At 44.8% G+C, this 13,345-nt stretch overlaps 1 long non-coding RNA gene across 1 annotated transcript; it reads left to right on the forward strand.

Moving 5' to 3' along the window:
• The first annotated feature begins 435 nt into the window (after positions 1-435).
• On the forward strand, positions 436-12,908 carry LOC103096389 (uncharacterized). Its single transcript, XR_461477.3, has 3 exons — positions 436-1,141; positions 4,891-5,174; positions 6,087-12,908. It is a non-coding gene; the product is annotated as an uncharacterized LOC103096389 (long non-coding RNA).
• Positions 12,909-13,345: the final 437 nt, after the last annotated feature.

Here is a 13,345-nt window from a genome sequence, read left to right on the forward strand (position 1 = left end):
TAGTCAAAATTATTTATTTTACATTTTGTGACTCTTTCTAAGTCTTGCTTGGTTTTAAAACCTTTCCCTTCCCAAAGGTCTAACAGGCATACTATTCTGTGTTCACCTAATTTATTTATAGTTTCCTTAGATTAAGTGACTTTTGAAAGGTCACATAGTGTTTGAAGTAGGATTTGAACCTGGGTCCATGTTTCCTCTCAGGAGTGAGGGGAGGCAGGCAGCTAGGGTGGGTTCAGTGAAGAGGGAGCTATAAGTGCCTCTGTAGATAGAGACCCAAGTCTAGAAGTTGGAGGTCTTGGAAATTTGTAATTTCATTTATAATTCTATAATTCTATTTTTGTAACCTCTTTGGGTCTCAACTTCCTAATGAATAAGATGGGAGACCCAAAGAGGTTACAAATAAATGAAATTACAAATGCTGGGTGGTTCTGGGCAAATCACTTAACCCTAAACGCCTAGCTCTCGCCTCTCTTCTGCCTTGGAATGGATGGTAGATTCTAAGAAAGTAAGGTTTAAAAAAAGGTGTAGGTGGAGAGGGAAGGAACTGGGGAAACAAGTTGGGGCGGAGCTTTGTCTTCCAGCGCCCCGCCCAATGGGCGGAGCCTAAAGCAATTTATCATGGACTTCAGAAAGACCGCCTTCAGCACTAAACCTCGCCTCCCCAAGAGATCCGGCCAATCATCCCAGGGGTGACGTGACGTCATCATAACACAAATAGGCATCCGTAACCATCTTTATTCCTGGCAACTGGTATTTGAAGTCTGCAACGGCTTTTATTCGTGAAAATCGCTGTGCCAGAAGCCTCCGCAGCTCCGACTCAACGTTAGCAGGAAATGCAGAGTCCAATATGAAAGACTGCGGGCCCAAGACGGCGGAAGATTTGATGCGTAGAACGTCCCGGAAGTGGGCATCCCGTCTTGATTAGGGGGCGGGGCCAAGACGACGACTGCGTCACCGACTGGTCGTTTTGCGCAGATTCTGTTTTGATACAGCGCATGCTTACTTTCGCCTCCTGAAGCCCAACTTCGGGTGGGGGCGGGACGTTGCTATGGTGACGAATACCCTCGAAATTCCCCGGGGATCTGCGTGCTGGTCCCTTATGCAGTTCATGGGCTCGACATTCTGGGAGGGGTGAGCACAGGTAAGACAAATATACGGAGCAAGGGAAGCCAGGAGAAGACTCGGGAGCTAGTTCCCTCCCATCTGCCGGAACTCGGTCTGATCCGTAGGCAGAAAGCTGCCAGGTTTATTTGCATCTCATTTGCATACATTGGAAATATTCCCAGACTGCTGCTTGCGGGGGCTGCTTGAGGCAGCTTGATTTTGGGAACTGGATTTGAGCCAGACTGCCCTTTCCTGCGACGCCTAGGCTAGCACGGGAGTCTATATCTGCACACAGTAGTTACTTAAAATCACAAGACACTAGTTAAGCGCTTACTATGTGCCAGGCACTGGGCTAGGCACACAGAAGCAAAAGTGAAAAGGACACATGTACATATGGAAGGCAGTTTGGGAAGAGGAGGCACTAGCCACTAGGGGCTACAGGAGAGGATTTGGGTAGAAACTGCTACTTGCACTGAACTTTGAAGGATCTGGGGATTCTAGGAGGCAGGAGCTAGGTGGGAGAGTATTCCAGATTGGGGGGGATGGGGCATGGGGCATGGGGCATGAGGCATGGGGCCAATGCAAAAGCAAAAGCATGATGATTGGAGATGAAATATTGTATGGGAGGAATAGCAATTAGGCAAGTTTGGAGCGCCGAGAATGTAAAGGGAAATAATGTGTCATGAGCCTGGAGGGAAGGTTGGAGCCAGGTTGTAAAGTTTTAAATTCTAAATCAAAGGATTTGATCCTAAGAAACTTGTTGTTCAGTTGTTTCAGTTGTGTCCGACTCTTTGTGACTTCCTTTTTGGGTTATCTGTCAAAGCTACTGGAGTGGTTTGCCATTACCTTCTCCTGCTCATTTTACAGCTGGGGAAATTGAGGCAAACAGGGTTAAATGATTTGCTTAGAGTCATTTGCCTAGAGCAAGTACCTGAAGCTAGATTTGAACTCAGGTCGTCCTGTCTCCAGACCTATGCTCTGTGCACTTTGTCAGTCACTTAGTTGCCCTTCTAGATTCACATAGCTAATATCAAAAGGTCTCAAAGTTGACAGGGTAGCTGGAAAAATATATCCTGGAATCATCTGTAGAGAGATGATCATTGAAACCATGGGAGCTGATGAGGTCACCAAGAGAAAGTCTAGAGAGAAAAGAGAAGAAGGGGAGGACAAAACTTTGGGGAATTCTCACAGTTGGTTAAATGATGTGAGAAATTAGAAAACACATTTAAGATGATGTCAGGAAGAGGAGCTGGAGCTGACCAAATATAGAAAGCCACCTGTGCTAGAAGTGACACAGTGTGAAAGGCACTCAGACCTCAAGTTTCAACATATCCCAAAAGAGTGAAGAGAGATCACAATGTTCTAACAACAACAACAAAAATGACTGAGAAAACAACTAGCTACCCAGTATATGCCAACTTTCCCAACTCTACAAAACCTTTCCAAAAATGGACCATCCCTGTTTTGAATATCCTTGATGCAAACAGGAAAGGGGGAGAGGGAGCTTTTTGCAGATCATATCTTCACAGTGACACAATGGTCTAGGACAGTGATGGCTAAACTTTTAGAGACCAAGTGCCCAAACTTCAACCCTAACATTTCAGGTAAGCCTCCCCACCCCCAATACCTTACCCCAGATAGGGGAGGGAGGAAGTGCTTCCATTGGGCTGCTGGGAAGAAGGGTGGGTCATGTGAGAAATATCCTCCAGTGTTGGTGGAGAGGGGAGGGGGAGCAAGCCCCCCACCCCCAGCATGTGTGCCATAGGTTCGCCAACATGGGTCTATGGTGTAGAGCAAGACAAAACTGAAGGATTTCCTGGTCCTTTCTTCCAGTTTCTAGTATCCACCTCCCCCAAACTTTGTTCAGTTGATTAAGTGATTTGCTAAGGGTCACACAGCGCACTTTACTCACTAGCTTCCCTTTGCCCCCAAACTACCTTGTGTTCATCTTTTTTAATATCCTGGGTTGTTTCCCTTATTAAAATGCAAATTCCTTGAGGGTAAGGACTGTTTTATGTTTTATCACCAAGCCCAGTCCTTGGCATATAGTAGGCATGTGATAAACACCTGGTGATTAACCAACTACTTGACTATTAAGATAACAAAGAAAAATTTGTATCAGTAGCACAGCTGTACACTTAAGGGCTGACTTCCAACAGGCAGGCTTCCATGCATATGTTAAGATGTTAAAATCCAAAAGATGGTTCTGTGTTCAATGATCCTCTAAGTACCAGAATGAAACAAGGAGTAAAACAGGGTCCATATGTTCTCGTGAATAATTTAGAATTATGTGAAAGAAGTCACTGAATATTTAATAATAAGTTGGTTCTACTCTATCTCCCAACTCTATGTCTTCACGTTAGCTGTGCTTTATGCCAGGAATGCTCTATTCTCTTGGCTTGGGGTTGGGCAGATTGGAGATGGTAGGGGATGATACTTGAATGATGAGAAATGAGGAGGAAAAGTGATCTTGGAAAAAGATCTCCATTTTTTTTCCAGTCAAGTATGAAGGAAAAAACCTAAGAAGAAAGAAAAAGAGAAAGTGAGATGAAGAAAGAAAGAAAGAAAGAAAGGAAGGAAGGAAGGAAGGAAGGAAGGAAGGAAGGAAGGAAGGAAGGAAGGAAGGAAGGAAGGAAGGAAGGAAGGAAGGAAAGGAAGGAAAGGAAGGAAGGAAGGAAGGAAGGAAGGAAGGAAGAGAAAAAAGGAGTCAAGATTCTTGACTGAAAGTGTCTTAGGAAACTTGAGGAAAAATGAGAAGGTTTGGAACAGTCATTGTGGAGAATAGGATAACAAAATGATTAGAGAGGAACAGAATGCTTGCCTTGCTGCAGTGAGATCCCAATTGAGATTAGAGAATATAAATTTCTTGTCAGCTTAATCTGTGTATGATGTCAGCTTTCTAATCACAAAATATAAGGCTGATGAGAGGAATCAATCTTGCATCACAGAATCATGAGAAGATAGATTCAGAGCTGATTAGAACCTTTGAAGCCATCTAGACCAACTCTCTCACTTTATAGGTGACAATGCCAAAACCCAGGGAATAAACACCACTTGCCAAAGGTCACGTAGATATTAAATGACAGGGCCAGGATTCAAATACAGGTTCTCTATCACTAAATGTAACTCTTTCCACCAAGTTTTCTGTTACTTTGCTTCTTATCCCCCCAGATCAGTTTTAAACCTTTGGAGGATGTGAACCTTGGATGCCCCAAAGGACCTAGAACAGGAGTTTATACAGTGCTGAGCACTGGTGCTCAGGAAGTACTTATATAGCAGGAGCTGGCTTGGAATATACCTTCTGGAGTTGGTGTGTAGGTGATCTGCATGTTCTGCCATGGGATTCAGGGTTTCCCCTGGACACCCCAAACCCCAGAGATATCCCAGGCCTTTTTCCTTTGCTTTCTTGCAGTGCTAAAGAAGGGGGTCTGTGAGCTGAGGGAGACACTTCTTTGGCCTTTCCTCTAGCCTCTTATTGATGAACACAGCTAGTCACCTCCTAGTTCTATGCTGATAAGCATCTGTTGGTATCTAAGACGTCTAATCTTCCCCCGAATTACATAGATCACCCCTTCTGACTTCGAGGCACAACACATCACCCCATCCCTGGTTCCTTAGTAACATACCCCATCACCCATGTAGCCCCTGTTGGCAGAAGGGTATGAGAATCCAACACCCCTCCCCCCATCTCCCCTAGAAAGCAGTGTCTTCCCTGCACCTGCCTTCCCATCATTCAACTCAGTAATTCAACTTACATACAACTGGATCAATTTCTCTATTTTTAAGATGCTTGTTGGAGCCCATCATTCTTGAAGAAAGCACCTTCCTGGCCCAGGTGGAATCTCTAGCTCTCCCACAACAGGGCCGTCCTGGGAAATGTGTATGCAGAGCTCTCCTGGCCACCTTTGGGGTGTGCATGGCTCAGACCCTACAAGAGTGTACGGGTTTGTTTTGTTAATGAAATAGCCACACATCCCGCACATCCCACCTAAGGCTGTATGTTTGGGTGTTTGGAGTAGCAATCTCCTGGGACCACCTAGCCCGATTAAGAAGGATCTGGAGTCTTGAAGGTTTGTTTGGTTGGGGTGGGGGGGGTGGTCAATGCAAGCTTGGGAGCCTTGTGTATTCTGTAGTATTCTTTTTGTGTGGAGGAAATAAATAAGAGGCCCTCAACCTGGTCTATGCTGGAGCCTGAGGGTCTTTCTAAAGCCCCTTCTTGGGGAGACCCTTGACCTGAAGCAAATTAGATCTCCTGACTTTATTTCTTTCCTGCTGGCTCTGGGGAAGGGTGTAAGGAGCCCGAGGCAATAAGAAAAGGGCCTTGATCCCTCTCTTTGGGGGCCATGGCCCCCTAGGACTGAAACTGGGCTGCACATGCATGGTCTGAGCACAGTGTGCCCCTTAGTGGAATGGTAGAGAATAAGTGTACCAGACCCCCATTCCAAGAATGAGCCCTTCCTGCTTTGACATTTGTCTAGGTTTCACTTTTATATATATATTTAATATATAGTTCATTTTTTATAGAATATGGTTCCTTTCCTTCAGTGGAAGCTGTTTGGTGGGAAAAGGAGCCAGTTTGGAGTCAGAGGTCCTGGGTTCTAATCCAGGCCCTGTCCCTTTCTATATTTGTATAAATCCATTAATTTCTCTGAGCCTCATCTGTCAAATGAGGTCAATAATACTTGGGGTACTTCCTCTGCAGGGCCTCTGAAAGGATCAGGTGAGATAGCGGACATGAAATGAATGTAGGCATTGAAGCAGCAAGTCAGAAAGGGTGCTGGATTAGAATTCTCCTTTTCCATCCACTATGTGACTTTGGGCAAGTCCCTTGTAACCTCTTTGGGTCTCAGTTTCCTAATTAATAAGATGGGGGTGGGGGTGGATTGGACAGTCTGTGCTTCCCCTCCCAGCGCTGAAATCTCTGTTCCTGTGTTGGTGTGATCTGAGATAGTTTTCCCATCTCATCTCTGTGTTTTGACCAGGAAACCCATCTGGAAAGCTCGGGGAGGTTGGCCTCCCTCTGCCCCTCCTCGAATTCAATTTTCCCTAAGAAGCCTTTGAGGTCCTGGGCAAGGGCTTCCTGGCATTTTTGGACAGAGCCATCCATCATTTTCCTGACTGTCTTTAAGCCTGGAAAATTGAGGCAGGCAAGCTGGAACTCCTTCCTAACTTCCTCCTTGAAGAGCTGTTTCCTGTTTCTTCCTTTTGCAGCAGAAAGACAATTTATTCCTGTCACTGCCTGTGCCCAGGGCAGACCGTCGTTCCCCATTTCCCCATCTCCCTCTGCAGCGAGATCCCTGACTGATCATCTTGCCAAGAGTCTCCATCGGAATCGTTCACGTGGTGGTGGGGGGAGGGAAGGGGGGATGTTCTGAATGGGTCCACTTAGTATCCTGCCTGTGTTGTGTTGGAGAAGCAAAGCCTTTAAGGGATGCTGCCCGAGAAGCCCTGACCAGGATGCAGATGCTGGCCGCTGGCCTCACCCCATTGTTCCAGCCTGAGAGAGAGTGAGGGCTCCCGGGCCACCCTTTTGGAGCAGACAGGCTGCCCTGCCCAGAGGCCTGGCTATGTTTGCCAGCGCCCATCGACATCATTCTTGGCTGTCGGTAGCATGGAAGAGCATTTTCTGTGGGTGACTTAGCAGGAAGCACGTGGGATCCAGCCTGGAGAAACAGAAAAGGACCCAGCATCCTGCGTTCTGCTTCCAGCATCCTCATCCAATCCACAATTATTTATTAGAACCATTTTACTCTCTGTCTATGTCATCCGAGCTGTGTGTGAACCTGGGCAAGACCCTTCAACTCAACTGTATAAAAAAAATGGGATCATAACAGCATCTACCTCCCAGGTAGTCGTGGGAATCAGTGGGACCGTCTGGAACATTCTTTGCAAACCTGAAAACACTGTATAAATGCTAGTGATGGCGGTGGCGATGATGGTGATAGTGCTCCTCTTTTGTGCCGGCCTCTAAGGATATGAAGGCAAAAAGAAAAAGAAGGGGGCAGCTGAGTTGCTCAGTAGATTGAGTCAGGCCCAGAGATGGGAGGTCCTGGGTTCAAATTTGACCTCAGATTTTTCCAAGCTTTGTGACCCTGGGCAAGTCTCTTAACTCCTAATTGCCAGCCTTTACCACTCTTTTGCTTTGGAATCAATACACAGTATTCATTCTAAGATGGAAACTGGGTTTTAAAAAAAAAGCACTTAGTACAGTGCCTGGCACATAGTAGGTGTCTGACAAATGCTTATTCCCTTCCCCTTCCTTCTGTTATAGCAGTTTTGGTCTCTGGGATTTCCTATCCCAGCTCCCACTCCAGAGTAAGTTGGGTCCTCAAAGCTCTCCTTCATTTCCCTCTCAAGGTTCTAGAGATATCCCTGAGGGGTTCAGGCATTTTTTTTAATCCTTACTTTCTGTCTTAGAAGCAATGCCATGTATCAAATCTAAGGCAGAAGAGTGGTAAGGGCTAGACAATGGAGGAAGTTCAATCACTTACCCAGTATCTGAGGTCAGATTTGCACCCAAGACCTCCCATCTCTAGGCCTGTAGCTCTTTCCACTGAGCCAGTTAGCTGCCTAGTTTGGGTATTTCTAATAATGTTCTTGGCTCAAATCCCCATCTGGTATATCCTCCTCCAAGTCATCGTGATTGCTTAGTGCCCTCCTATCATTTAACCCTTTGTTATCTTCTGCTTGTTGATAGCTCCTTAGCATCAGATGGCTTTTAGAGAGGGACATTTACTGTAAGGCAAGAGCCAAAGCACAGCACCTCTGAAACTGGGAACACCTTCTCCCTTCCTCCCTCAGTCCTTGGGGAGGTGACTCTAAAACATTTCCACCTAGTCCCCTCCTGGTGCAGCGTAGTAGCAGATGGATGCACAGGACACAGAATCTCAGAAGCCCAGTCAATGCACTGCTAGGTTGGCTCTGCTGCCATCTTGCCTTCTTCCAGACTCCATGCTGCAGAAGTCAGGTCAGCTTTTTCTGCTCCAGAAAGATCCATGTGTCCTCTCTTCTCTAGGCTCCTCTTGGGTCAGGAATCCTCAGCCCCCTTGAAACTCATGCATTTGGGAGGAAGGCCACTTTCCTTTGAGAAGACAGCTGTGGTTTTCCTGAAGGAGACCTGAGTGTCCTGAAAGTCGACTACCTTCTTGCTTATTCATTCTAGCCCCGTTGAGTAATATCCTGGTCAAGCTCTGCCCAACAAAAACTAGGCTGAGGATCCCCCAGAAGGCTTGCAAGGAGAGTCTCTCAAAGAATGTGTAATTATATTTTCAAACCCAAATTAGGATGATTGATAGCAAACCCAAGCTCAGTGTGAATTGCTCCTTTGGCTCAGATATCTCTTGCTCTGACCATTTGGTGTCACTGTCTCCCCAAGCCTCTAGCCTTGGTCTTTATTAAAACTGTTCTATCTCCTCCCCACTTAGTCCTGGGAGCTCCAGGAACTGGCAGGAATTAGCAGTGAAGCAATGGCAAGGGAGCCACAAGAACCACCCTGCCCTGGCATATGGGCCAAGCGCTTTGCACTATGCTTCTAGCTTCCTCTCAGGAGATCTGGATGCCCAGTCAAGTGAAATTCTTGTTGTTAGGGATCAGTCCTTCTCCCTGCATCCTTTTCTCTCTCTGAACCCTTGAGGACAGACCTCAAAAATTTTGGGGGGACCCTCACCACATATATCTAATAGTATTGCTATATTGTTCAACACGTTATGTTACAGAGTTTCTGAGTGTTTTGAATGCATTTTGAGTCTATATTTAAAAATGCAATCAAGTTCTGTATCACTTACTGCTACTGAGTGACATATTAATTTTGATATGAATTATGTATTATGAGTAAAGTTTGTTTTAGTTGGCAGGGAGAGAAGAGGAAGAGATGTGAGACATCTCTAATTGGCTTATTCTTGGGTGCTGGGGGAAGCCAAGACTTATGCACCATGTGGAAGGATAGGCTGGGAGAAAAGATCATCTATTTAGAGTAAGGGATCTTACAAGCCATCTGGTCTACACTCTTTATTTTATAGATGAGGGAAATTAAGCCCATCGAGCTTAAGTGACTTGCCTTGCCTGAGAGCACACAGCAGCCAAGGAAAGATTTTGAACTCAAGTCCTGTAAATCTAAATTCAGTGTGCTCTTTTCATTGTACCACATTGCACATTCACATATGTTCAGGCACGTGGTAAAACTCTCAACATGGAGCCTATCTTCTGATCTACCCTGTGCTGCTTGTTATCAGGCAAACATTCCCCTGGTTTCTAATTGTTTACTTAGGTATTTGGGACTTTTTGGATGCAGCTCTTCCTTAAATCAAGTCCCAATATGCCTCCCAAGTGGGCCAATCATCTGTGGGATTTTCATTAAGTATTTGGTGAGCTCACTTGTAAATCTCAGAGATGGAACATTGCTCCCATAGTTAGAGAAGCAGATGACTTCTAGTTTTATTGAAAAATGGGTGCTCAGAGTACTGCAGCAGCCTCTTCATTTGTGCTGTGTGATTTGTACTGGGTTACTAACTTTATAAATAAATGCATGGCTCTTGTGTCTCTTGTGATTCCTAGGACTTAAAGAGAAAAAAAAATAGGCTAGTCAGGGGATAACTATTTTAGCTGAAAAAATATAATTAGGGATTATCCCAATGCTTGTGACTTGTGTGATATCCAAGGCTACCTTCTACAAAGCAGAAGATCACCAAGAAATTATTGATAGTTTTTTTTTTCAAAACCAATAAAGAAGGAGCCAGCTATTGGAAGCTGACACAAACATCAATACCTTGAAAATCCCCAAACCCTACAAATCAAGGATGGAGTTATTATTTATTTTATTTTAAATGTTTACCTTCTGTCTTGGAATTAATACTAGGCATTGGTTCCAAGGCAGAAGAGTGGTAAAGACTAGGCAATTGGGATTAAATGACTTGCCCAGGGTCACAGAACTAGGATGTGTCTGTCTGAGGTCAGATTTATACCCAGGATCTCTTGTCTTTCTATCCACCTAGCTGCCCCTAGAGCTTGATTTGTTATTTTATTGATTGTCTTCTGGGGAAGGTGGTGGCATAAAGTTATTATTATTATTTTTTTAACTTTATCTTCAGTCTTAGAATCAGTACTGTGTATTAGTTCCAAGGCAGAAGAGGGGTAAGGACTAGGCAATGGGGGTTAAGTGACCTGCCCAGGGTCACTCAGCTATACCAGAGTTGAACCCTCCTGTCTAGGCCTGGTCCTTAATCTACCGGGTCACCTCAATGACCTCATTATAGCGTTATAAGACCTGACATGACACTCAAGATCCATTTATTGGATTCGCACCTGGATCTTTTCCTTTGGATAACTTTGGCAATTCCAGTTCTGAGAATGGGGAACACGCCATCAAAATATTTCTGCAGTAAAAAAACAATACCACAGCGATGGAATAGAAGTCTGTAGCTAATGACTTTTCAATGGAGAAGATGGATGTTCCATGAGCAAAACACAAAAAGAAATCTAAAGTTGCTACATTTTAGGTAAATGAGTAAAAAAAAAAATTATATAATAAAGGTCTGATTCCCATGAAAAATTATATGAAAGTCAAAAATCTGAGGCAATATTTGCAATAAGCACAAATGATATTTAGGAGGTATATAAGGTGTTGCTTTAAAAAAAACACTCCTATAGTTCTCTCAATATCATAGAATTGGAGAATTGGTGGTGGTGGTGGAGGTGAGACCTTGCCAACCACCTAATCCAATCTACACACAAAAGGGATCTTTACTGTTGCATGCTGGACAGCTATCTTCTGAGACCGCCCATGCCATTTTGGAACAGCTCTAATGTCAGGAGGCTTTTCCCAATTGTTGTCATTTGTCCTTTGTTTTTGAAGAGGACCAATGATATCACAAGGTGACATCTTGACTTGTCTATGAATTGGAATTAAGGGGACAGAGTTATTCGAATCAGCTTTACTCTTATTTTTCCAGAGTCATTGAAGTCCAGTGGAAATAGCCTGGAATGCAGTGGATGACCTTGAGTCTTTGATATTGAGTCTAAATCTGCTTCTTTGCATCTTCCCCCATCCCATTCCTGCTGGTTCTTTGGCCCTCTGAAACCAAATGGAACAAGCCTCTCATCTTTCCTCCATGTAACAGCCCTCCAAATACTTGGAGACAGCTCTGATATGTGTCTGGAATCTCTTCTCTAGGCTACGCATCCTCCTTTTCTTCAGCTACTCCTCATGTGTCAGGGACTCCTGGCTGCCTTCCTTTGACTATATTCTTCAGCTCATTGATTTCCCTTTTCAATTATGGCACCCACAGGTAGACAGTGTACATGCAAGACTATAGTTTCTCTTTCCTTACTGTTATATCTCTCAGCCCCTCTTGATGTGGCCTGAAACTCATTAGCTCTTTCATAACAAGCTTCCAGTCCACTAACCCCCTCAGATCTTTTTCAGAACATCCGAGCCCCTACTCTGTTTGTGAAGTTGATTGCTTGTGCCCAAGTATAGGACTTGCCATGTATCCCTACTGAATTTCATCTTGTTGGATTCAAACCAATTGTGCAGCAGATGCCAATCTTCTCAGATCCTGACTCTGGCATTGAGTGTGTTAAGCAAGCCACCTGACCCCTGTGCATTTGTTGAGTGTGCCATCTTTGTCTTTATCCAAGTCATTAATCAAAACCTAAAGCACAGATTCCCGGGGCACTCCACTAGAGACCTCCAGCCACATTGATATTGAACCTTTAACTGTCTACTCTTTAAAGCCAGCCTTTCAGGTTCTCCGGATCCACCTGATTGTCTTATTGTTTAATCAATCTCTCCATTGTCAGTATGAGACACTTTATTAAGGATTTTGGTAAAATCTAGGCAAGTTATAGTTCAATGGACTTGTCTAAAAAGGAAAGAAAGTCTGGAATGACTTCTTTTTCATTATTTATTTCTTATTTACAAGCAATAATTATCTCTCTGTCTTCTATTGGCCTCCCCTCCCCACCCGACTGACCAATAAAGACAAACTCAGAAAAATCAAGAAAGCAAATTCTCATATTGGCCATATCGCAAAATATTTGGCTCAGCCTGTATTTCAAGCCACTTACCTGTGTGTGGCCAAAGGTGAAAGCCAAGGTTCTTCTTGAGGCTTCTGGATTCCTGGTTCATCATTTCATTAATCAAGAGGTTTTTTTAAAAACCCTGACTTTTCATTTTAGAATTAATACTGTGTATCAGTTCCAAGGTAGAAGAGCAGTAAGGGCTAAGCAATGGGGGTTAAGTGACTTGCCCAGGGTCACACAGCTAGGAAGTGTCTGAGGTCAGATTTGAACCTAGGATCTCCTATCTCTTTGTGTGACTCTCCATCTACTGAGCCACCTAGCTGCCCTCCTGCCCTGTGTGTTTTGAGGTCTGTCCTCTGAATGTAAAATAGCATGCCGGGGTCATTGTGTGACTTGGAGGGAGGTGAAAAAGCTATCTCTAGCCTCTCCCTGCAACCCCTCCTTCTCCATGGGAGATTTCAATTTCTGTTGGGAGGAAAAACAAGAGGTTTGGGTCAGAAGCTTGGCTGCTCTGCTCTCCTTAAGGGAAGAGGTGCTGGAATCATACCTGTCTGCTCCCTTATACACATCAGTAGCTATCCCCAACATACTACACTAGAAGCTTCAAGGATCCTCTCCTTGGGTAAGATCTGGCACTCTTTTGGTGACACCGAGTGATCTCCCTCTCAGAGGGAGAATTTCACTATGCATTGTCTGGTGCATCCTCTTACGTAGACTTTTTGTGACTTCAGTTTTCCTACTGATTTGTAGAAATGGATTTCTTGGTAAAGTGCTATGTATGCTCATTCTAGAACTGGTATTTGGTGGGAAAGGGATCAAGCCTTGGGTATGAAGCTTCCTTTCCCTCCCTCTCACTCTCCTTCCCCCTCCCTTCCCTTTCTCTCTTTTCTCCTTCCTTCCTTCCTCCCTTCCTCCCTCCCTTCCTCCCTTCCTCCCTTCCTCCCTTCCTCCCTTCCTCCCTTCCTTCCTTCCTTCCTCCCTCCCTTCCTTCCTTCCTTCCTCCCTCCCTCCCTCCCTCCCTCCCTTCCTCCCTCCCTTCCTCCTTTCCTTCCTTCCTTCCTTCCTTCCTTCCTTCCTTCCTTCCTTCCTTCCTTCCTTCCTTCCTTCCTTCCTTCCTTCCTTCCTTCCTTCCTTCCTTCCTTCCTTCCTTCCTTCCTTCCTTCCTTCCTTCCTTCCTTCCTTCCTTCCTTCCTTCCTTCCTTCCTTCCTCCCTCCCTCCCTC

The sequence above is a fragment of the Monodelphis domestica genome, chromosome 4 (assembly GCF_027887165.1).
Source record: "Monodelphis domestica isolate mMonDom1 chromosome 4, mMonDom1.pri, whole genome shotgun sequence".
NCBI classification, from domain to species: Eukaryota; Metazoa; Chordata; class Mammalia; order Didelphimorphia; family Didelphidae; genus Monodelphis; species Monodelphis domestica.